This window comes from Apodemus sylvaticus, chromosome 5 (genome assembly GCF_947179515.1).
Source record: "Apodemus sylvaticus chromosome 5, mApoSyl1.1, whole genome shotgun sequence".
Classification (NCBI taxonomy): domain Eukaryota; kingdom Metazoa; phylum Chordata; class Mammalia; order Rodentia; family Muridae; genus Apodemus; species Apodemus sylvaticus.
Genome location: NC_067476.1, coordinates 36,033,153 through 36,059,232, shown reverse-complemented (window position 1 = coordinate 36,059,232; position 26,080 = coordinate 36,033,153). Strand labels below are relative to the sequence as shown.

Genomic DNA, 26,080 nt, shown 5'->3' with positions numbered 1-26,080 from the left:
GGGTTTTATTTCTTTGTCACATGTATCTTTCCACCCATTCTTTAACCCTATAGTTTCATCTATTTCTGAGAGTGAGGTAGATTTCTTTTTTTTTCTCTTTTTTATTGGATATTTTATTTATTTATATTTTTTTATTCGATATAATTTATTTACATTTCAAATGATTTTAACTTTTCTAGCCCCCCCACTCCCCGAAAGTCCCGCAAACCCCCTTCTCTTCCCCTGTCCTCCCACCCAACCCTTCCCACTTCCCCGTTCTGGTTTTGCTGAATACTGTTTCACTGAGTCTTTCCAGAACCAGGGGCCACTCCTCCTTTCTTCTTGTACCTCATTTGATGTGTGGATTATGTTTTGGGTATTCCAGTTTTCTAGGTTAATATCCACTTATTAGTGAGTGCATACCATGATTCACCTTTTGAGTCTGGGTTACCTCACTTAGTATGATATTCTCTAGCTCCATCCATTTGCCTAAGAATTTCATGAATTCATTGTTTCTTTTTTTTTTTTTTTTTTTTTTCTTCTTTTTTTTTTTTTTGTCTTTTTTTTTTATTTGATATAATTTATTTACATTTCAAATGATTTCCCCTTTTCTAGCCCCCCCTCCCCGAAAGTCCCGTAAGCCCCCTTCTCTTCCCCTGTCCTCCCTCCCACCCCTTCCCAGTTCCCCGTTCTGGTTTTGCCAAATACTGTTTCACTGAGTCTTTCCAGAACCAGGGACCACTCCTGCTTTCTTCTTGTATCTCATTTGATGTGTGGATTATGTTTTGGGTATTCCAGTTTTCTAGGTTAATAACCACTTATTAGTGAGTGCATACCATGATTCACCTTTTGAGTCTGGGTTACCTCACTTAGTATGATGTTCTCTAGCTCCATCCATTTGCCTAAGAATTTCATGAATTCATTGTTTCTAATGGCTGAATAGTACTCCATTGTGTAGATATACCACATTTTTTGTATCCACTCTTCTGTTGAGGGATACCTGGGTTCTTTCCAGCATCTGGCAATTATAAATAGGGCTGCTATGAACATAGTAGAGCATGTATCCTTATTACATGGTGGGGAATCCTCTGGGTATATGCCCAGGAGTGGTATAGCAGGATCTTCTGGAAGTGAGGTGCCCAGTTTTCGGAGGAACCGCCAGACTGCTTTCCAGAGTGGTTGTACCAATTTGCAACCCCACCAGCAGTGGAGGAGTGTTCCTCTTTCTCCGCACCCTCTCCAACACCTGCTGTCTCCTGAATTTTTAATCTTAGCCATTCTGACTGGTGTAAGATGAAATCTTAGGGTTGTTTTGATTTGCATTTCCCTAATGACTAATGAAGTGGAGCATTTTTTAAGATGCTTCTCCGCCATCCGAAGTTCTTCAGGTGAGAATTCTTTGTTTAACTCTGTACCCCATTTTTTAATAGGGTTGTTCGGTTTTCTGGAGTCTAACTTCTTGAGTTCTTTATATATATTGGATATTAGCCCTCTATCTGATGTAGGATTGGTGAAGATCTTTTCCCAATTTGTTGGTTGCCGATCTGTCCTCTTGATGGTGTCCTTTGCCTTACAGAAACTCTGTAACCTTATGAGGTCCCATTTGTCAATTCTTGCTCTTAGAGCATACGCTATTGGTGTTCTGTTCAGAAACTTTCTCCCTGTACCGATGTCCTCAAGGGTCTTCCCCAGTTTCTTTTCTATTAGCTTCAGAGTGTCTGGCTTTATGTGGAGGTCCTTGATCCATTTGGATTTGAGCTTAGTACAAGGAGACAAGGATGGATCAATTCGCATTCTTCTGCATGCTGACCTCCAGTTGAACCAGCACCATTTGTTGAAAAGGCTATCTTTTTTCCATTGGATGTTTTCAGCCTCTTTGTCGAGGATCAAGTGGCCATAGGTGTGTGGGTTCATTTCTGGATCTTCAATCCTGTTCCATTGATCCTCCTGCCTGTCACTGTACCAATACCATGCAGTTTTTAACACTATTGCTCTGTAGTATTGCTTGAGGTCAGGGATACTGATTCCCCCAGATTTTCTTTTGTTGCTGAGAATAGTTTTAGCTATCCTGGGTTTTTTGTTGTTCCAGATGAATTTGATAATTGCTCTTTCTAACTCTGTGAAGAATTGAGTTGGGATTTTGATGGGTATTGCATTGAATCTGTATAGTGCTTTAGGCAAAATGGCCATTTTAACTATATTGATTCTACCGATCCATGAGCATGGGAGGTTTTCCCATTTTTTGAGGTCTTCTTCCATTTCCTTCTTCAGAGTCTTGAAGTTCTTGCCATACAGATCTTTCGCATGTTTGGTAAGAGTCACCCCAAGATACTTTATACTGTTTGTGGCTATTGTGAAGGGGGTCATTTCCCTAATTTCTTTCTCAGCCTGCTTATCCTTTGAGTATAGGAAGGCCACTGATTTGCTTGAGTTGATTTTGTAACCTGCCACTTTGCTGAAGTTGTTTATCAGCTGTAGGAGCTCTCTAGTGGAGTTCTTTGGGTCACTTATGTAGACGATCATGTCGTCTGCAAATAATGATAGTTTGACTTCCTCCTTTCCAATTTGTATCCCTTTGACCTCCTTATGTTGTCGAATTGCCCGAGCTAGTACCTCAAGTACAATATTGAAAAGATAAGGAGAAAGGGGGCAGCCTTGTCTGGTCCCTGATTTCAGTGGGATTGCTTCAAGTTTCTCTCCATTTAGTTTGATGCTGGCTACCGGTTTGCTGTATGTTGCTTTTACTATGTTTAGGTATGGGCCTTGAATTCCTGTTCTCTCCAAGACTTTAAGCATGAAGGGATGCTGAATTTTGTCAAATGCTTTTTCAGCATCCAATGAAATGACCATGTGGTTTTGTTCTTTGAGTTTGTTTATGTAGTGGATTGTATTGATGGATTTCCGTATATTGAACCAACCCTGCATTCCCGGGATAAAGCCTACTTGATCATGGTGGATGATCGTTTTGATGTGTTCTTGGATTCGGTTGGCAAGAATTTTATTGAGTATTTTTGCATCGATGTTCATAAGGGAAATTGGTCTGAAGTTCTCTTTCTTTGTTGGATCTTTGTGTGGCTTTGGTATCAGCGTAATTGTGGCTTCGTAGAAGGAATTGGGTAGTGTTCCTTCTGTTTCTATTTTGTGGAATAGTTTGAAGAGTATTGGTGTTAACTCTTCTTTGAAGGTCTGGTAGAATTCTGCACTGAAGCCATCTGGTCCTGTGCTTTTTTTGGTTGGAAGACTTTCTATGACTCCTTCTATTTCTTTAGGCATTATGGGACTGTTTAGATGGTCTAGTTGGTCCTGATTTAATTTTGGTATTTGGTATCTGTCAAGGAAATTGTCCATTTCCTCCAGATTCTCCAGTTGTGTTGAGTATAGGCTCTTGTAGTAGGATCTGATGATTTTTTGAATTTCCTTAGTTTCCGTTGTTATATCTCCCTTTTCATTTCTAAGTTTGTTAATTTGGATACTTTCTCTGTGCCCTTTGGTCATTGTGGCTAAGGGTTTATCTATCTTGTTGATTTTCTCAAAGAACCAGCTCCTGATATTGTTGATTTTTTGTATGGTTCTCTTTGTTTCTACTTGATTGATTTCGGCCCTGAGTTTGATGATTTCCTGCCTTCTACTCCTCCTGGGCGAAATAGCTTCTTTTTGTTCTAAGGCTTTCAGGTGTGTCATTAAGCTGGTAATGTATGCTCTCTCCATTTTCTTTTTGGAGGCACTCAGGGCTATGAGTTTTCCTCTTAGCACTGCTTTCATTGTGTCCCATAGATTTGGGTATGTTGTGTTTTCATTTTCATTGTGTTCTAAAAAGTCTTTAATTTCTTTCTTTATTTCTTCCTTGACCAAGGTATCATTGAGTAGAGTATTTTTCAGTTTCCACGTGTATGTGGGCTTTCTGTTGTTTCTGTTGCTATTGAAGACCACTTTTACTTCATAGTGATCAGATAGGAGGCATGGGATTAGTTCTAACTTCTTATATTTGTTGAGGTCTGTCTTATGACCAATTATATGGTCGATTTTGGAGAAGGTACCATGAGGTGCTGAGAAAAAGGTATATTCTTTTGTTTTAGGATAGAATGTTCTATATATATCTGTTAAATCTAATTGGTCCAAAGCTTCAATTAGTTTCATTGTGTCCCTGTTTAGTTTCTGTTTTCCTGATCGGTCCATTGAGGAAAGTGCAGTGTTGAAGTCACCCACAAGTATTGTGTTAGGTGCAATGTGTGCTTTTAGTTTTAATAAAGTTTCTTTTACGAAAGAGGGTGCCCTTGCATTTGGTGCATATATGTTCAGGATTGACAGTTCTTCTTTTTGTATTTTTCCTTTGACCAGCAAGAAGTGTCCCTCAGGGTCTCTTTTGATGACTTTGGGTTGAAAGTCAATTTTATCTGATATTAAAATGGCTACTCCAGCTTGTTTCCTGAGACCATTTGCTTGTAAAATTGTCTTCCAGCCTTTTACTCTAAGGTAGTGTTTGTCTTTGACCCTGAGGTGTGTTTCCTGTAAGCAGCAAAATGTAGGGTCCTGTTTACGTATCCATTCAGTTAGTCTGTGTCTTTTTATTGGGGCATTAAGTCCATTGATGTTAAGAGATATTAAGGAATAGTGATTGTTACTTCCTATCATTTTTGATGTTATTTTTTAAATTTGAATGCTTAACTTCTTTTGGGTTTGATGAAAGGTTACTATCTTGCTTTTTCCAGGGTGAAGTTTCCCTCCTTGTATTGGTGTTGTCCTCCTATTATCCTTTTTAGGGCCGGGTTTGTGGATAGATATTGGGTAAACTTGGTTTTGTCATGAAATATCTTAGTTTCTCCATCTATGGTGATTGAGAGTTTTGCTGGATATAGTAGTTTTGGTTGGCATTTGTGTTCTCTTAGAGTCTGCATGAGATCTGCCCAGGACCTTCTAGCCTTCATAGTCTCAGGTGAAAAGTCTGCTGTGATTCTGATAGGTCTTCCTTTATATGTTACTTGGCCTTTTTCTCTTACTGCCTTTAGTATTCTTTCTTTGTTTAGAACATTTGGTGTTTTGATTATTATGTGACGGGAAGTATTTCTGTTCTGGTCCAGTCTGTTTGGAGTTCTGTAGGCTTCTTGTATATTCATGGGCATCTCTCTCTTTAGGTTAGGGAAGTTTTCTTCCATAATTTTATTGAAGATGTTTGCTGGCCCTTTAAGTTGTAAATCTTCACTCTCATCTATGCCTATAATCCTTAGGTTTGGTCTTCTCATTGTGTCCTGGATTTCCTGGATATTTTGGGTTACAAGCTTTTTGCATTTTGCATTTTCTTTAACTGTTGAGTCCATGGTTTCTATGGAATCTTCAGCATCTGAGATTCTTTCTTCTATCTCTTGTATTCTGTTGTTGATATTTGCATCTCTGTCCCCTGATTTCTTCCCAAGGCTTTCTATCTCCAAAGTTGTCTCCCTTTGAGTTTTCTTAGTTGTTTCTACTTCTGATTTTAGATCCTGGATGGTTTTGCTTAGCTCCTTCACTTGCATGCTTGTGTTTTCCTGTAATTCTTTAAGAGATTTTTGTGTTTCGTCTTTCATGACCTCAGCCTGTTGACCAAAGTTCTCCTGTATTTCTTTAAGTGTTTTTTGCATTTCCTCCTTGTTGGCTTTTGTATTCTCCTGGATTTCTTTCAATGATTTTTGTGTTTCCCTTGCAAGGGCTTCTAACTTTTGATCCATTTTCTCCTGAATTTCTTTATGTATGACCTTCATGTGTTCCTGTACCAGCATCATGACCAGTGATTTTAAATCCAAATCTTGTTTTACTGGTGTGATGGGGTATCCAGGACATGTTGGTAGAGGAGAATTGGGTTCAGATGTTGCCATATTGCCTTGATTTCTGTTAGTGACGTTCCTGCGTTTGCCTTTTGCCATCTAGTTCTCACTGGTGTTAGTTTATCTTGTCAGTGCTGGACTCACCAGTGCAAGCTGCCCCTTCCCAGTTGGCCTCTGGTGCACAGCTTACCTCCTGCACTGCTTGTAGACAGTGTGCTGCTGCCCAGGCTGTTCAGATCCCAAAGCAGGCACCCGAAGGCTCCCACTGGGGCCCGCTGGATTCACTGGAGCACACTGACTTCTCCCAGCTGGCCGCCCGGAAGCCCAGCTAGCCACTTGCAGGACTTGGAGATGTAATGCTGCCGCCCAGACTGATCTGGATCCGGAAGCAGAGAGAGTAGAGCTAAGGGCTTCTGCCTGAGGCCTTGCCCCAGATTGTGTCTGTGGAGCAGATGGAGCCCGTGTGCACTCCCAGGGAGTGCAGAGGGTGTATGCTACTGTGACCTCCCCTGTGTTCCGCTCACTCCGCTGGGCAGCCGATACGCCAACCGGGCTGTCGCACACAAGGTTACCCTGGCCGCCCAGTCCCTGAGTCCAGGCAAAAGCCTGGGAGGCCAAAGTCCGAGCAAAGTTCCCCTAGGGCTATGACTGTTAATTGGGTCTGCCAGGTGACTAGGATGGCGGGCGGGCGCGCCAGTGCTCCCTGAAAGCGCCGGGAGAGTCTGCTTTGCTAACAATCACCTGGGCGGGTTGACTCACAGATGGCCCACCAAGCCGCCCAGTTCTTGGGGTCAGTCCTGTGCCTTTTGGGGCCTGGACCCCCGCTTTGTTAGCCTTAGGCTATGCCTGTTACAGGTCTGCCCGCCTGAGCTCTCTGTCGTCCTGCAGGCAAAATGGCGGCGGCGCGCTCGCAGGCCTGGGCAAAAAACCTCCTGGCTGGGTTGGCACCCCGATGGCCCCCCGACCCGCCCAGGGCCTGGGTGCAGGCCAACGCCCGTCGGGCTCAGACCACCGCAGTGTTGGCCTCGGATTATGTTTGTGTACCTCAGTCTGTCCGATCCCTGGAGTACAGAACCAAGATGGATGCACCTCTCCTGAGGTGGGAGGCCGAGTTCTGAAGTGGCCTCCTTGCAGGCTTATTTATTTATATTTAAAATGTTATCCCCTTACCCAGTTTCTCTCCCAGAACCCCCTATACCACCCTCTCTCCTCTTCTATAAAGGTGTGCCCCTACCCACCTACCCATTCGAGCCTCCCAGCCTTTGCCCCTATGTTGGGGCATCCAGCCTTCACCAAAGCAAGGAACTCTCTTCCCATTAATGTCCAACAAGGCCATCCTCTGCTATATATATGCTGGAGCCATGGGTCCCTCCATGTGTACTCTTTGGTTGATGGTTTAGTCCCTGGAAACTGTTTGGTTGATATTGTTGTTTTTCCTATGGGGCTGCAAACCCCTTCAGATCCTTCAGTCCTTTCTCTAACTCTTGCATTGGGGACCCTGTGATCAGTTCAATGGTTGGCTTCGAGCATCCACCTCTGTATTTGTCAGGCTCTGGCATAGCCTTTCAAGAGACAGCTATATCATGCTCCGGTCAGCACGCACTTCTTGGCATCCACAATAGTGTCTGGGTTTGGTGAGTGTATTTGGTATGGATCCCCAGGTGGGACAGTCTCTGCATGGCCTTTCCTTCAGTCTCTCCTCCACACTTTGTCTCCATTTTGTTCCCATGATTAATTTGTTATCCCTTCTAAGAAGGACCGAAACACCCACACTTTGGTCTTCCTTCTTCTTGAGCTTCATGTGGTATATAAATTGTATCTTGGGTATTTCGAGCTTTGGGGCTAATATCTACTTATCAGTGAGAGCATACCATGTGCACAATGAGATGAAGGTTGTTCTCTACTTTCACTTCTACCAAGTTGCACTGAGGCACTTGCTCCATTTGGAGTTTTGTGCTGAGGCATAAGTTTGGATCTATTTGGATTCTTCTACATGTAGTCTTTCACTTTGCATAGAACAATTTGTTGAGGATTTTTTCCCAGTGGATATTTCCAGATTCAACAAAATTGGGTGTCCTTTGGTGTATGAAGCTTTGTCTTTGTCTTCAATTTAATTTCAATTAACATTACTTCTGTTTATGTGTCAATTTCTTGTACTTTTAATTACTAAAGCTGTCATACAATTTGAGGTCAGGGATGGTGATGCCTTCAGAAATTCTTGTATTATTTAAGATTGTTTATGAATGTTGTTTTTGTGTACATAAACAGAAGCATTGATCATTGAAATTAAATTTTATAATTTTCTTTGTTTCTAATTGGTTGATTTCAGCCCTGAATTTGATTATTTCCTGCTCTCTACTCTTCTTTGGTGTGTTTGATTTTTTCTTGTCATAGTACTTTCGAAGGTGCTGAAAAATTGCTAATGTAGGACCTCTCCTGTTCTTTTTATTAAGGCCCTCATTGCTATAAATTTTTCTCTTAGCACCACTTTCCTTTTGTCCCATAAGTTTGGGTATGCTATGCCTTCATTTTTGTTAAATTCTAGAAAAGTCTCTATTTTTTTCTTATTTCTTCCTTGACCAAGTTATTTTTGAGTAGAGTTATGCAGTTTCCATGAGAACGTGGGCTTTCTGTTATTTATATTGTTATTGATGACCCAGCCTTATTCCGAGGTGATCTGATAGAATGCATAGTATTATTTTAATCATCTTTTATCTGTTGAGGCTAGTTTTGTATCTAATTATATGGAAAATGTTGGAGAAGGTATCATGAAGTGCTAAGAAGAAGGTATATTCTTTTGTTTTAGGATGAAATGTTCTGTAGATATCTGTTTAATCCATTTGGTTCATAACTTCTTTTAGTTTCATTGTGTCTCTGTTTAATTTCTGTTTCTATGATCTGTCCATTAGCGAGAGTGGAGTGTTGAAGTCTCCCATAATTATTTTGTGATGTTCAATGTGTACTTTAAGCTCTAGTAATGCTTCCTTTACAAATGTGGGTACCCTTGCATTTATGTCATAGATGTTCAGAATTGAGAGTTCATCTTGGTGGATTTTTCCTTAGTTGAGTATGATGTGTCATTCCCTATCTTTTTTGATAACTTATGGCTGAAAGTCTATTTTATTGGATAGTATAATGTCTACTCCAGCTTGTTTCTTGGGACCCTTTGTTTGGAATTTTTTCCCAGCCTTCTAGTCTGAGATAGTCTTTTTTTTTTTTTTTTCACTGATGTGTTTCCTATATGAAACAAAATGCTGGGTCCTGTTTATGTATCCAGTCTGTTAGCCCATTGATGTTGAGAGATATTAAAGATCAATGAGACCAGTGACTATTGATTCCTGCTATTTTTGTTGGTAGTGGTGCTATTATGTTTGTCTACTCCTTCTTTTGTGAGATGATTAATTTCTTAGTTTTTCCAGAGTGTAGTTTCCCTCTTTGTGTTTGAGTTTTCCTTCAACTATGCTCCATAGAGCTAGATTAGCAGAAATATATTATTCAAATTTGATTTTGTCATGGAATATCTTGGTTTCTCCATCTATGATTATTATGAGTTTGTATAGGTATAGTAATCTGGGCTGGCATTTGTGTTTTCTTAGGGCCTGCATGATATCAGTCCAGGATCTTCTGGCTTTTAGAGTCTCTGTTGAGAAGTTGGTATAATTCTGGTAGGTCTGTCTTTATATGTCACTTGACCTTTTCCTCTTACTGCTATTAATATTCTTTCTTTATTCTGTTCATTTAGTGATTTGACTATTATGTGACAAGAGGAATTTATTTTCATGTTGAATCTATTTTGTGTTCTGTAGGCATCTGGTATGTTTATGACCATCCCTTTCTTTAGGTTAGGAAAGTTTTCTTCTATGATTTTATTGAATATGTTCCCTGGCCCTTTGTATTTGGAATCTTTTCTCTTTTTTATTCCTATTATTCTTAGACTTGGTGTTTTTATTTGAATTTCTTGAATATTTTTTGTTAGGGACTTTTTGTACTTTTTATTTTTTGACTGCTGTGTCAATATTTTCTGTAGTATCTTCTTCTTTATTTGTTTGTTTCTTTATTTTCCTATGTTATCTTCTATGCCTGAGAGCCTTTCGTCTATCTCTTGTATTCTGCTGGTGATGCTTGCATCTGAAATTTCTGATCTTTTTTCGAGGATTTTTTCATCTCCAGGGTTGCCTCCCTTTGTGGTTCCTTTATTGTTTCCATGTTTAGATCATGGGTTGTTTTTTCAATGCTTTCACCTATTTGATTGTGTTTCCCTGTATTTCTTTAAGGGACATGTGTTTCCTATTTAAAGGATTCTACCTGTTTACCTGTGTTCTCTTGTATTTCTTTAAGGGAGTTATATATGTCATTCTTAATGTCCTCTATCATTTTCATGAGATGGAATTTTAGGTTGAAATCTTGCTTTTCAAGTGTGTTAAGGTATCAAGTGTTAGGTTAGGGAAATTTTCTTCTATGACTTTGTTGAAGATGTTTCCTGGCCCTTTGTATTTGGAATCTTTTCTCTTTTCTATTCCTATTATTCTTAGACTTGGTCTTTTTATTTAAATTTCTTGGATCTTTTTGGTTCTCCCATCACAGGGCATTTTGTGATGGGAGAACTAGGTTCTGATGATACCAAGTAGCCTTGATTTCTGTTGCTTATGTTCTTGCACTTACCTATCACCATCTGGTTATCTCCAGTGTTAACTTGCCTTGCTGTCTCTGACTGAATCCTGTCCCCCCTGTGAGCCTGTGAGCATGGTTTTGATGTACCTTCTTGGAGTCAAACTGTCTCTGGGTGTGGACGGGGATCTGGAGTATAGGCTCTTTCTCAGGCTGAGTTGAGGGCCTTCCAGATAGTATATCTTAGACTCTAAATTGTTAAACTAAAAACTTCCCCTGATGTTAAAATCAGAAAATATAGTTTTGTTTATTAATATAACATAAAATATTAAAAATAAAAAGTAACTTATAAATTTCCCTCTTACCAAATCAAAAAGCACTTTATTTGTTAATTTTCTATTTTCCTTATTAGTGTACATGCCTCTCTTCTAACTTAATCATATTAGTGAAAAATCTTAAGCATATCTTAAGCATGTCCATGAGAGAAAATATCAAGAGCAAAATAGTTTCTCTGGTTACATTCAAGGTGAAGAAAGGGATTCAAGAGTCTAAATATAAGCATCATTGGATTTTAGGTGGTTGGTTTAATCTATTTCCTTATAATAATTTCAAGGCAGATAGGCCATATCTCCAAAGAGATGTGCATAATTGAATATAATGCCATTTATCTTTCAGCAGAAGGTCTCACAAAATGCACTGCCTAAAGCAAAAGTAATTTTGCAAGACATTTACTCCACAGAATCAGCAAGGAAAATGATTGGGAGATAGGATAAGTCCACAAAATCCATGTTGAAAGGGATTATTTTATGGAAGAAAGTTGTTCTGCAGTTTACAGAAGCTTTGAACTCCAGGGACCTTGGAGGTCATGGAGCCTTTGACAGAGATCTGGTAAATGGAAAATATAAAGCAGCTATGGTAAAATGGTAAATAAAAAGAGACTATCATCACAGCAGCTCAGACCAACTCGATTTGTGAGAAAAACATCTAGAAAAAATTAAGCTTTCCCTGACAGATATAGTAGTTGAGAAATAATTCTGCATTCATGGATTCTTAGAACATTGACAAGACATTAGTGATAGCTAACAACACACCAATTTGCTCTCAGATAAGACAGAAATGATTTAACATTAAGCCTGTCAATGTTTTCTTTCTTTTTTTTAATTTTCTATATTCTTTGTTTACAATCCAAATGATTTCCCCTTTCCTGGTTCCCCCCTCTCCATAAGTCCCATAAACCCTCTTCCCTTCTCCCATTCCCCAATCAACCCCCTCCCACTGCTCTCTTCTGGTAACCCCCTACATTGCTGCATTAAGCCTTTCCAGGACCAGGGACCTCTCCTTCCTTCTTCTTGAAAATCATTTGATATGTGAATTTTGTCTAGGGTATTCAGAGCTTCTGGGTTAATATCCACTTACAAGTGACTGCATTCCATGTGTGTTTTTTTTTTTTGTGATTGGGTTACCTCACTTAGTATGATATTTACCAGTTCCAATCATTTGCCTAAGAATTTCATGAATTCATTGTTTTTAATTGCTGAGTAGTATTTCATTGTGTAAATATACCACATTTTCTGTATCCATTCCTCCACTGAGGGACATCTGGGTTCTTTCCATGTTCTGGCTATTATAAATAAGGCTGCTATGAACATAGTGGAGCATATGTCCTTATTGAATGCTGGAGAATCCTCTGGATATATGCCCAGGAGTGGTATAACAGGGTCCTCTGGAAGTGTCATGCCCAGTTTTCTGAGGAACTGCCAGACTGATATCCAGAGTGGGTGTACCAGCTTGCAATCCCACCAGCAGTGGAGGAGTGTTCCCCTTTCTCCACATCCTTGTCAACACCTGCTGTCTCCTGAATTTTTAATCTTAGCCATTCTGATTGCTGTGAGGTGAAATCTCAGGGCTGTTTTGATTTGCATTTCCCTAATGACTAATGATATTGAACATTTCTTACAGTGCTTCTCGGTCATTTGAAATTCTTCAGGTGAATATTCTTTGTTTAGCTCTGTACCCTATTTTTTAATATGGTTATTTGGCTCTCTGGAGTCTAAATTCTTGAGTTCTTTGTATATATTGGATATTAGCCCTCTGTCAGATGTAGGGTTGGTGAAGAGCTTTTCCCAATTTGTTGGTTGCCGATTTGTCCTTTTGACAGTGTCCTTTGCCTTACAAAAGTTTTGTAATTTTATGAGGTACCATTGGTCAATTCTTGATCTTAGAGCATAAGCTATTGGTGTACTCAATGTTTTCCAACACTCCCTGTCTATGTGATTTCCATTGTCCTAAACTTTAGGAAAACTTACATTTTAATTTGATTTTTCAAGCTTTTCTCCTGTATGACCCTTTCTTCACCATAGATAGATAGATAAATAGATAGATAGATAGATAGATAGATAGATAGATAGATAGATAGATAGAAAGAAATTTAAGTCATCTATGCATTATTGCTTAAAACCTCTTGAAAAGAGCACAATGTTTCATATTCTCAACTCAATTTACTACTAGACTTCTCATTGTGAAACAGGTACTAATTGAAGATGTTCTGGACACAAGAAGGAATTCAAATTTCTAAAAGTTAAATTAGATATACCTAACCATATTATTAAGAGTCAGTGGAAGTACCTAGCCTCACAAAGACTTTGCGGGACACCCAGGGGGCCCTCAGTTCCTCAGAGGAGAAGGAGATTGGGATGAAAGAATGATTTTGAGAGGGGTGACTGATAGTGAACAGCGATACTTGTGATAGCTTGTATACATCTTGAAATGGCATGAATATATACATATATATATATACACACATATACAAACACAATTATCAGAAATAGTTTATTGAATGAGTACTGGTAAGCTTACGTGAATATAAATTAATGTGTTTCACAAGTACCCTGACATTACACATTGTGCGCTGTACAAATGTGATTCAGAATTACACTCCTATGTCTATGCCCAATACAAAGTCATGCAAATGTATAACAAAATATGAAGAAATGTTTTTGGCACTGTCTTAACTCCAAAGGTTCAACATTGGTAGAGTTTTATAAGAGGATGTCCTCTTTCAGCACCCTGCAGAGTTACAGTAATGCCACCAATACACTATTGAATATAGTGAGTCAGGCTCAAATACTATGGTCTTCATTAAGCTTATAAGTATCTAATACATCCTAAAATCTAAACTGATATTTTTCTTGCTCTCTTTCCTTTCACTCATATTTCAACATCAACAGCTAAGAGACAATATTTCATATGTGTCGCAGCTGTCCTGGGACTAACCATATTTTTCTACCTCAGTTGTGCTAGTGCTTTGTTTGTGAGTGTGTTCCACACTACTTGTCACAGGACAGGCTTAAAGTATAATGTATCTTGGATTTTATCATTCCTGATGTCACAAAATTATTTGTTGCTTTTGTATTCTCCACATCTTTTTCTATAACAATTTCAATTTACTAACATGTAACCCATGACATATACCTACATTAGTGATATAATCAACATTAGTGATATAATCGAGTTTTTTAAAGAATGAACTATTTAACACAAAACTATACAGTATATATAATTTATCTCTCAAATATTATTTTCTGTTGATGTCATATTCCATTTAAATAATATATCATATATTAAATATAACACATTTGTTTATATATATTTTTATTGATATATTTTTTCTTAACATTTCAAATGATTTCCCCTTTTCTGGGTCCCCACTCCCCGCAAATCCCATAAGCCCTCTTCCGTCCCCCTGTTCTTCCATCCACCCCTTCCTACTTTACTGTTCTGGAATTCCCCTATACTCTTGCACTGAGTCTTTCTAGAACCAGGGGCCAGTCCTGTTTATATATATTTATTTACTAATTTGTTTCCTTCTATGGTTCTTACCAAGTAAGTAAGGTATCTTACTTAAAATTTTCTTCCCTATGAAAGTTGTTTGATGCTCATCATTTTCTTCAAAGTGGAACAAGAGTACTGCCAAGAGAAGATATGTATCACTGTCAAAAAAGGCTTAATTTACTAAAGCATCTTTAAATGCCATATTCTGTAGGTCTCTGGAGTTTTGGAAGACCGTGTATCTATTTGCATATCTGCAGTGTTGATGACTGTTCAGATAGCACTTCAATGGCTGATTAATTTTGAAACCAACTTACCTACCATAACTAACAAGACTAGTATCTGACCTGACCCTGAGTGTGACTGACTATTAAGTTACAATTTTTACTTATCCTTAATAGCATAGAATAGCAGCTTTGAAAAGGACTAGAACTTAAAATTTAATTTTTAAGAATTATACAGGTACAATACCTCAAATGAAAGCTGAAAACGTAGTAAGTTGTAGCAAAATATTACCTCATTTTTGTATCAATATTCAAAGATTTATAGCAAAGTAATAGTTTTGGCTTGTTGACGTTTTCTAGATTAAAAGTAGACTCAATAATCTATGCTTTATTTCTATTATTCCTATTTTATTTCTATATCCCCATATTTCTTTTCATCCCTTCTCTCTGCTTCACCCCAAACATCAGATAAGAGAAAAAGGATAGCAGAACAAAAGAGAAAGAGAAAAAGAAATTCCTGAATCTAACCGCTCTTTATTGTTTCTTCCCTGGAGAAGACCATAACTATTTGTTATCATTGCCCTCAATGACGAACATCATCATTTATTGAAAGACTAAAACCTATTCACCCTATCTTTTGGAAATGGATCATAGTTCTTTTAAAATTGATTCTTCTGATTTGGTGCATTGCCTTTTGTGGGGGGCGGGGCAAGAAATTTGAGAAAATGGTTTTCTTTTAAGAAAGCTAGTTGTAATAGTTGTTGTCCAGTCTCTGTATGCTGTGAAGATGCAGGTTTAAATAAAGTCCTGGCTGGAACAGTTTGTAAGGCTGGATGAATTAAGGTCATCTGGGTTCATCAGCTTTCTCTGAAGCTGTCTTGGAAGGAAGTTTCAATGAAACAGCTATTAAGAGAGTCTGAGGTTAGATCAGGCAGGATGCTGAAGCAACATGGCTCAGTATTTCAGCATCCCTGACAGGTGAATCTTATCAGGGTTGTTTTTCAGGTAGTTTTCCTTTGTGAATATACAAGCTTTTATATGTTAATATACATTTCTATATTAACATATGTATGGAGCTTGCAATGCACACAAGTCAGTTAAGGTAGAAAAATCTAAACTAACTTATAAAGAAAGACCTATGTCATTCACCTGCTCATATAAGAGCAGAAAATCAACCTTAAGCAAGAGAATATACCTTCTTCTCAGCACCTCATGGTACCTTCTCCAAAACTGACCATATAATTGGTCACAAAACAGACCTCAACAGATATAGAAATATTGAAATTATTCCATGTATCTTATCAGATCACCACGGCCTAAGACTAGTCTTAAGCTCAAACAAAAGCAATGGAAAACTCACATACACATGGACTTTGAGCGATGGTCTTCTTAATGATAGCTTGGTCAAGGAAGAAATAAAGAAAGAAATTAAAGACTTTTTAGAATTCAATGAAAATGAAGATACATCATACCAAAATTCATGGGACACAATGAAAGCAGTGCTAAGAGGAAAACTCATAGCTCAGTGTGCCTCCAAAAAGAGAATGGAGAGAGCTTACACTAACAGCTTGACAGTGCACTTGAAGGCTCTAGAACAAAAAGAAGCAAATACCCCCAAGAGGAGTGGACAGCAGGAAATAAACTTAGAGCCAAAATCAACCAAGCAGAAACAAAAAGAGCTATACAAAGAGTCAACAAAACAAGGAGCTGGTTCTTTGACAAAATCAACAAGATAGATAAACCCTTAGCCAGACTAACCAGGGAGCACAGAGACAGTATCCAAATTAATAAAATCAGAAAAGGGAGGCATAACAACAGAAACTGCAGAAATTCAAAAAATCATCAGATCTTACAACAAGAGTTTATACTCAACAAAGTTTGAAAACCTGGATGAAATGGACAACTTTCTAGATACATATCAGGTGCCAACATTAAAACAGGATCAGATAAACCATCTAAATAGTCCCATAAGCCATGAGGCAATAAAAGCAGTCATTAATAGTCTCCCTTCAAAAAAAAAAAAGCCCAGGACCAGATGGGTTTAGCGGGGAATTCTATTCAAAGAAGAGTTAATACCGATATTCTTCAAACTTTTCCATGAAATAGAAACTCAAGGAACACTACCCAGCTCATTTTATGAGGCCACAATCACATTTATACCTAAACCAAACAAAGACCAAATAAGGAAGGAGAACTTCAGACCAATCTCCCTCATGAACATTGATGCAAAAATACTGAACAAAATCCTGGCCAATTGAATCCAAGAATGCATCAGAACTATAATTCACCACGATCAGGTAGACTTCATCCCAGGGATGCAGGGATGGTTCAACATACAGAAATTCGTCAATGTAATTCACTACATAAATAAACTAAAGGAAAAAAAACCACATGGTCATTTCATTAGATGCTGAAAAGGCTTTAGACAAAATTCAGCATCCCTTCATGATAAAAGTCTTGAAGAGGTTGGAAATCCAAGGCCCATACCTAAACATAGTGAAAGCAATATACTGCAAACCAGTAGCCAACATCAAACTAAATGGAGAGAAACTTGAGGCAATTCCACTAAAATCGGGGACCATACAAGGCTGCCCACTCTCTCCCTATCTATTCAATATAGTACTTGAAGTCCTAGCCAAATCAATCAGACAGCAAAAAGAGGTCAAAGGAATAAAAATTGAAAAGGAAGAAGTCAAATTATCACTATTTGCAGATGCTATGATAGTATACTTAAGCAACCCCAAGACTTCTACCAAAGAACTCCTAAAGCTGATAAACAACTTCAGCAAAGTGGCTGGATATAAAATTAACTCAAGCGAATCAGTAGCCTTCCTCTACTCAAAGGATAAACAAAATGAGAAAGAAATTAGGGAAATGACACCCTTCACAATAGGCCTAAATAATATTTCATACCTAGGTGTGACCCTGACAAAGCAAGTGAAGGGTCTATATGACAAGAACTTTAAGCCTCTGAAGAAAGAAATTGAAGAAAGTCTCAGAAGATGGAAAGATCTCCCATGTTCATGGATTGGCAGGATCAATATAGTAAAAATTGCCATCTTGCTGAAAGCAATCTACATATTCAATGCAACCCCCATCAAAATTCCAAATCAATTCTTCATAGATCTATAAAGAGCAATTCTCAAATTCATCTGGAATAACAAAAAACACAGGATAGCAAAAAGCATTCTCCATAAAAAAGATATTCTGGGGGAATCACCATCCCTGACGTCAAGCTCTACTACAGGAGCGATAGTGATAAAAACTGTTTGGTATTGGTATGCAGACAGGCAGGAAGAACAATTGAATAGAACTGAAGACCCAGAAAAAGACCCACACACATATGGTCACTTGATATTTGACAAAGGTGCTAAAAAAATCCAGTGGAAAAAAAGACAGCATTTTAAACAGATGGTGCTGGATCAACTGGAGGTCTGCATGCAGAAAAATGCAAATTGACCCATTCTTATCTCCTTGTACAAAGCTCAAGTCCAAGTGTATCAAAGATCTACACATAAAATCAGACACACTGAAGCTTATAGAGGAGAAAGTGGGGACAAACCTTGAACACATGGGCACAGGGAGAAAGTTTCTGAACAGAACACCAATGGCTTATTCTCTAAGAACAAGAATCGACAAATGAGACATAATGGGCAAAGCTTCTGTAAGCAAAGGACATAGTCAATAGGACAAAATGGCAAACAACAAATTGGGAAAAGATCTTTACTAACCCCTACATCTGATAGAGGGCTAATATCCAACGTATACAAAGAACTCAAGAAGTTAGTCTCCAGAGAATTAAATAACTTATTAAAAATGGGGTACAGAGCTAAACAGGGGATTCTCAACTAAGGAAACTCAAATGGCTCTAAAGCACCTAAAGAAATGTTCATCATCCTTAGTTATGAGGGAAATGGAAATCAAAACAGCACTGAGATTCCACCTTACACCAGTCAGAATGGCTAAGATGAAAAACTCAGGGGACAGCAGATGCTGGAGAGGATGTGCGGAAAGAGGAACACTTCTCCATTTTTGGTGGGATTTGCAAGCTGGTAAAACCACTCTGGAAATCAGTTTGGCGATTCCTCAGAAAATTAGACATAGTACTACCTGTGGACCCAGCTATACCACTCCTGGGCATATACCTAGAACGTGCTCCTACATGTAATAAGGACACATGCTCCACTATGTTCATAGCTGCCTTATTTATAATAGCCAGAAGCTGGAAAGAACACAGATGTCCCTCATTAGAGGAATGGATACAGAAACTGTGATATATATACACAATGGAATACTTACTATACAGTTATTAAAAACAATGAATTCCTGAAATTCTTAGGCAAATGGATGGAACTAGAAAGTGTCATCCTGAGCAGTGTAACCCAGTCACAAAAGAACACATATGATATGCAGTTACTAATAAGAGGATGCTAGTTCAAAAAGCTCAAAATAAACAAGTTCCAATTCACCCAGCACAGGAAGCTCAAGAAGAAGGAGGACTTAAGTGAGGGTGCTATGGTTCCTCTGAGAAAGGGAACAAAATGGTCACAGGAGCAACAAGGGAGGCAATGTGTGAAGCAGAGTCTGAAGTAAAGGCCACCCAGCGATTGCCATACCTGGGGATTCATCCTATAAATATTCAGCAAACCCCAACACTATGACAAAAAGCATGTATCAAAAGGAGCATGCCATGGTTGTCTCCAGAGGGGCACTGCCAGAATCTTACAAATTCAGAGGCAGAAACTAGCAACCAACTATTGGACTTAGCTTGGGGTCCCCAATGGAGGATCTGGAGGGTGGTCCAGAGGAGCTGAAGGGGTTTATAGCCCCAGGGAAAGAACAATGACTTTGGACACCCAGACACCCCAAGACTCCAAGGGACTGAACCATCAACCAAGGGGAATGTATGGTTCCAGCCAAAAATGTGGCAGAGGAATGCCTTTTTGGGCATCAGTGGTCAGGTAAAGGCTCAATAGAGGGCACAACAAAGGGAAACAGATGAGGAGGAATGTTGGGGGGGGAGGTGGGACTGTGTTGGGTAGAGGGGCATATACATGAAGGCAGGGGTGGGAGGAGGGGTAGGGAATCATTGGGGAGGGGGACTTTTGGGAGGGGGGAATTGGGAAATGTTTTACCATTGGCAATGCAAATGAAGAAGATACTCAATAAAAAAAATGAAAAAAAAAAGAAATTAGAAACTCCTAACTAGGGAATCATTATGACTACATTAAATTGAAATTTGTATTTCAAGACTTACATTTTTCTCTATTTCAAATAAATTTTTTCAAACAATAAAAAATATAATTCCTTATCTATGCCAATTGAAATGATGACATGATAATTTGTGAGGATTTTGTATCAAAGATTTATTGCCTATACATACCTGAGATTCTGACTAGAGATCGTTTTATTTTCTCAGTCAGTCTCAGAGCTATCCCCTTGTGGAGGGATCAGCAAACCATTTTACCTGTCCTGTTTTGTCATCTTGATTTATTTCTTCCTATCTTCAACCAAGATCTTCAGGGAGTTTTCCCTGGTCATATCTGTTCTTTTTTGTTTGTTTGTTTGTTTTTTAACAATTGGAAGGAATCCATAGCTTTCTTTTAATAGGGAAAGACATACATGATGTCTCTGCTAGCATTACACATTTCCTGCCTTCCATTCCGAAGTCAAGATATCCTTAATATAAATAGGCTGATTTTGTTCAGCAGTGTATTCTATAATCCAGTGGCTTGAAGCAGCTGTTAAGTTTGGTTTGTTAGCATTTTAAAAAATTTAAAGTCAATATAGCATTATATAATCTATCCCTGGGGGTCTTTGTTACCCTTTTCTGTTTGCTAACTATCTCTTTTCTTTCTTTTTGTTTCTTTTTATTTAATTTTTATTTTTTTTTTACACTCCAGATTTTATTCCCCCCCTGGTCCACTCTTTGATCGTTCCACATCATTTACATCCTCCCTGATCCCATCTCCACCAGGATATCCCTACCTCCTTACCCTCTACCACACCAGAACTCTAAACACCCTGGGGTCTCCAGTATCTTGATGGTTAAATGCATCTTCTCTGACTGAACCCAGACTCAGCAGTCCTCTGCCATATATGTGTTGGCAGCCTCATATCAGCTGGTGTATGCTGACTGGATGGTGGTCCAGTGTCTGAGAGATCTTGGGGATCCACGTTAATTGAGACTGCTGGTCCTCCTACAGGGTCTTCCTCCTCCTCAGCTTCTTCCAGTTTTTCCCTATTTCAATGACAGGGGTCAGCAGTATCTATTTTCAAGTACAATTAGATCTCTCTATAACTGCTTATTCTGTAGGATGGCATGTGGTTATAAATATTACATGCTCTATATTATAATATGTAAATATGGTTCATTTTACTAGAGACATGCTGGAGCATTGTCAGCCTTAATTTGTTCAGGTATTCCAATAATTGCTATAACTTCTAATAAATATGAAATTACTGAATCAGCGCAGTTGCCCTTTGAAATCTTGAATATGTTTCTATGGTATGGCATACACATTTTTATTTTCTAAACTCTAAAAAATGAAACCTATCCATTTGTCAAACTGTATTTCTTTGGGTACCTTTTTGATCACTCTCTGTGGGTAGAGTTTGGTTATATAAAAACCAAATAGGATATTTCTTTTTTTTATAATTTCACTGGCTTGTCAAATTATAGAAACAAACAAACCTCTTTTTAAACATTTGCTGGTAGCATGATGTCTCTTATAAAATTCTTAAGCTTCAGGCACATTTCCTATTAATAGTTGATCAATTTCTCATTACCTTGTGCTAGAGGGCCTGGCGGACCTGCATGGGTTCTGATATGTTTTATATAAAATATATGATTTCTATTTCTGATTATTTTGGTAGTTAAATAGTGAAGTTAATTTTAAATCATCCCAAATAAATTCAGCATTTTCTGTATGCAAGACAACACATCCTGCATATTGAGTGTCAATTACTGTATTAAGAGGTTCTGAAAGTTCTTATACAATAAAATTGCATATATGGGGACCCAGAAAAGGGGAAATCATTTGCAATGTAAATAAAAAATAAATAAAATAAAAAATGAAAAAAATTGCATATAATTCTGAGTTTTGGACTGAATCATAAAGGCTTTAAGCCATCTTACTTGTTTTATTGACATTTATCCTGCCTTTTCTGATTTAATTGCATCAGTATAAAATATAGGGGAGTCTCTTTCATTATATGACAGAAATTAATTATAATCTTTAAATCTGTTATCTTTTTATAAACTGCAGTCATTTGCTTTTAGAGTATTTTTTATTAATTTTTTCAAAAATATTACTGCAAGCTGTTTGCTGATGTTCATTTTCTAGCCACAATGAGACAATCTCACCATTAGTAAATTTTATCTTTCTCTTTATGAATTACCTTTAATGGCCGATGTACAAAATATATGCAGAAAGCCAGACTATTCAACATCCTTTTGGCAAGACTTTCTTTCCAGTGATACCTTTTCATTGGACAAATATTATTATAAGTATTTATTGAGAAAGCAAATCTATCTAGTTCTTATAAAGAAATTGTGAAAAAGCAACCTTTGAAATTAACCACTATGAGCCATTCTTTTATAATTAACTAATTAAACAAACCCTGTATCCACTTGGGTATCCCTACTCCCCACTGCACCTGACCTCTAAATTCCCTGGGGCTTCAGTCTCTTGAGGGTTAGGTACATCATCTCTGAATGAACACAGATCTGGCAGGCCTCTACTCATGTGTGTTGGGGGCCTTATATGATGTGGTGTATGCTCCGTGTTTGGCAGTCCAGTGTTTAAGAGATCGCAGGGATCCAGATTAATGGAGACTGATGATCCTCCTACAGGGTCGCCCTTCTCCTTATCTTCTTTAAGCTTTCTCTAGTTCAACAACAGGCGTCAGCTGCTTCTGTTCATTGGTTGGATGCAAATATCTGCATCTGACTCTTTCAGCTGCTTGTTGGGTCTACCGGAGTGCAGTCATGATAGCTTCCTTTTTGTGAGTGCTCCATAGCCTCAGTAATAGTGTCACACCTTAGGACCTCTCCTTGAGATGGATCCTACTGTGGGCCTGTCACTGGACCTTCTTTTCTGAGGCTCCTCACTATTTCCATCCCTGTAGTTCTTTCAGACAGGAACAATTATGGGGCAGAGTTGTGACTGTGGGATGCCCCCCCTCATTTGATGCTCTGTCTTCCTGCTGGAGGAGGGCCTTGTAAGTTCCCTCTCCCTTCTGTCTGGTATTTCATCCTTTGAATCCTGGAAGTCTCTCACCTCCCAGATCTCGAGTGTATTCTAGAGGGTTCCCCCAACCTCCTATCTCCCGAGGTTGCCTGTTTCCATTCTTTCTGCTGGAGCTCAGGGTTTTAGTCCTCTTCCCTCACCTGATACCAGATAATGTTCCCCTCTTCCCCCACTCCCTTCCCCACCCTGTCCACTTTCCCTCCCAGGTCCCTCCCTCCCTAATTGTGATTGCTTTCTTCTCTCACCCAAGAGGGACTGAGGTGTCCTCACTTGGGCAGTTCAGCTTGTTGACCTTTTTGAATTCTATGGATAAAATCCACTTATTAGTGAGTACCTACCATGCATATCCTTTTGGGTCTGAGTTACCTCCATCAGGATCTTATTTTCTAGTTCCATGTATTTGCCTGCCAAACTCAGGATGTCCTTATTCTTAATAGCTGAGTATTATTCCTTTGTGAAAAATGAACCACATTTTTAAAAATTTTTTTATTCGATATATTTTTTATTTACATTTCCAATGGTTTCCCCTTTTCTAGCCCCCACTCCCCGAAAGTCCCATAAGCCCCCTTCTCTCCCCCTGTCCTCCCACCCACCCCTTCCCACTTTCCAGTTCTGGTTTTGCCCTATACTGCTTCACTGAGTCTTTCCAGAACAAGGGGCCACTCCCCTGTTCTTCTTGTACCTCATTGATGTGTGGATTATGTTTTGGGTATTCCAGTTTTCTAGGTTAATATCCACTTATTAGTGAGTGCATACCATGATTCATCTTTCAAGTCTGGGTTACCTCACTTAGTATGATGTTCTCTAGCTCCATCCATTTGCCTAAGAATTTCATGAATTCATTGTTTCTAATGGCTGAATAGTACTCCATTGTGTATATATACCACATTTTTTTGCATCCACTCTTCTGTTGAGGGATACCTGGATTCTTTACAGCTTCTGGCAATTATAAATAGGGCTGCTATGAACATAGTGTAACATGTATCCTTATTACATGCTGGGGAATCTTTTGGGTATATGCCCAGGAGTGGTATAGCAGGTTTTTGGAGACAGGGTTTCTCTGTGTAGCTCACTCTGTAGACCAGGCTGGCCTCGAACTCAGAAATCCTCCTGCCTCTGCCTCCCAAGTGCTGGGATTACAGGTGTGACCCACCACGCCCGGTAGAACCACATTTTCTTTATTCATTTTTTTGTCATAGGACATCTAGGCTGTTCCAGCTTTCGGCTATCACAAATAAGGCTACTATGAACATAGTGGAACATGTGCCCCTGTGGCATGGTGGCCAAGAAGTCAATGGGATTCCAGGCTGTAAAGAACATATTAGCTGAATAATTTTAACAATTGCTCTCAGATCTGTCAACACCCTCCCTTTGCCAGATTTAGAATACTGGAGAATACCAAAGGCTAATGGACTCATCTATATGTTGAATCTCCAGCTGCTCTTGGACTAGTTGCTCTAGTGCTTGCAGTTTTTTCTTTTCTCATAGGTCATTGTTCTATCCAAATAGATTTGTTACTCAGGTATTCTATCAGTAGTGTCTCTCCCATAGAAATTTGGAGAATCAGCTTCTGTCATGTCCTGTTTATAAACAAGACTGTTCTTAATAACACCTTTTAATACTGTCATCAGAATCATCTCTTATTTTATGGCTTGTCCCTGAAGTTGGAGGAATGGTAATCTATACCTTTGTTTGTTGCAACATATCCCTCCCCATAAATAAATTCATGGCTATATCAGCTATGTATGCCCTTAATTTTCTTACTTGACCTTCTGGCCCTATATCTTCTCTCCCTCCCTTCCTCCCTCTCTCCCTCCATCCCTCCCTCTCTCCCTCCCTCCCTCTTTCTCTATCTCCCTCCCTCCTCCCCTCTAAGAAAAACACATTTCTGTCCATGTCCTTTATTTCTTTTTTTTTTTTTTTTGTACATTGGGCCATGAACTCATTTGGAATTGGCTCCAACAGCTCAGGATCCTTTCGGTTAGTCCTCACAAAGTGTGCTCTCTGGGTGGCGCAGGCTCGTGCTTCAGCTGAACCCAGGTGCCCTTCTCTTTGGCTTCCTGTGTTTTCTGATCATTCTCCTTCACTCATTTCAGAAAGTTGTCTCGGCTCTTTGAGTGCTTGATGTGCTCAATCTGCACCTTGACCTTCTTGGCCAGAATCTTGTCCTTAACTTGCTTGTTTACAATGATGCCCACAGCATGCTGGGTGACATTGTAGACTCCTCTGGTTTTGCTGTGATAACACTTATGGGGCATTCTTTTTTGGTCGGTGGCAATTCCCTTGATGTCTACAGTGTCACCCTTCTTGTAGATTTGCATGTATGTGACAAAAGAAGTAACTCCATGCTTTCTAAAATGCCTAGAGAACATGTACCAGATGCCTTTCCTCCTTCTCTTTGTGTTCACCATTTAAGCCATTTTATACTATGTTTTAACTGTGATAAAAGTTGGACTCCTTGAAATTGAATAACTACCTCCTGAAGAGGCCAAACTGGGGAGGGGGGTTCAAGATTTTGGTGAAATTGTTACATCTCCTCTAGTGTTTACCATTCCTCCACATTCAATATTATTTATAAACAACTTTAGTTTTGGTCTTTCATCAGCTATAGAAGTTTACCAAAATATTTGTTTCTTGGCTTCTTCTTGTTTTGGATGCTTGTTTATCTTTTTTTTTAAATATTTTTATTTTCTATATTCTTTGTTTACATTCCAAATGATTTCCCCTTTCCCGGATCCCCCCTCCCCATATGTCCCATAAACTTTCTTCTCTCCATCCCTTCTCCAATCACCTCCCTCCTTTTTCTCTGTCCTTATATTCCCTTCCAATGCTAGATCAATCCTTTCCAGGATCAGGACCCTCTCCATACTTCTTCATGGGAGTCATTTGTTATACAATTTGTGCCTTGGATATTCAGGGCTTCTGGGCTAATTAATATCCACTTATCAGAGATTTCATTCCATGTGTATTCTTTTGTGATTGGGTTACCTCACTTAGGATGATATTTTCCAGATGAAACCATTTGCCTAAAAATTTTGTGAATTCATTGTTTCTAATTGCTGAGTAGTATTCCATTGTGTAAATATACCACATTTTCTGTATCCATTCCTCCTTTGAGGGGCATCTGGGTTCTTTCCAGTTTATGGCTATTATAAATAAGGCTGCTATGAACATAATGGAGCATGTGTCTTTATTGCATGCCGGGGAATCCTTTGGGTATATGCCCAGGAGAGGTATAGCAGGGTCCTCTGGAAGTCTTATGTCCAGTTTTCTGAGGAAGCTCCAGACTGATTTCCAAAGTGGTTGTACCATCTTACAGCCCCATCAGCAGTGGAGGAGTGTTCCTCTTTCTCTACATCCTCTCCAACACCTGCTGTCTCCTGAGTTTTTG

The 26,080-nt window shown here is 38.9% G+C and overlaps 1 pseudogene; it reads right to left on the bottom strand.

Moving 5' to 3' along the window:
• The window catches only part of LOC127684754 (60S ribosomal protein L21-like), a 144,538-nt pseudogene extending 119,438 nt beyond the window's left edge, over nucleotides 1–25,100 (bottom strand).
• Between the last annotated feature and the right edge of the window lie 980 nt (nucleotides 25,101–26,080).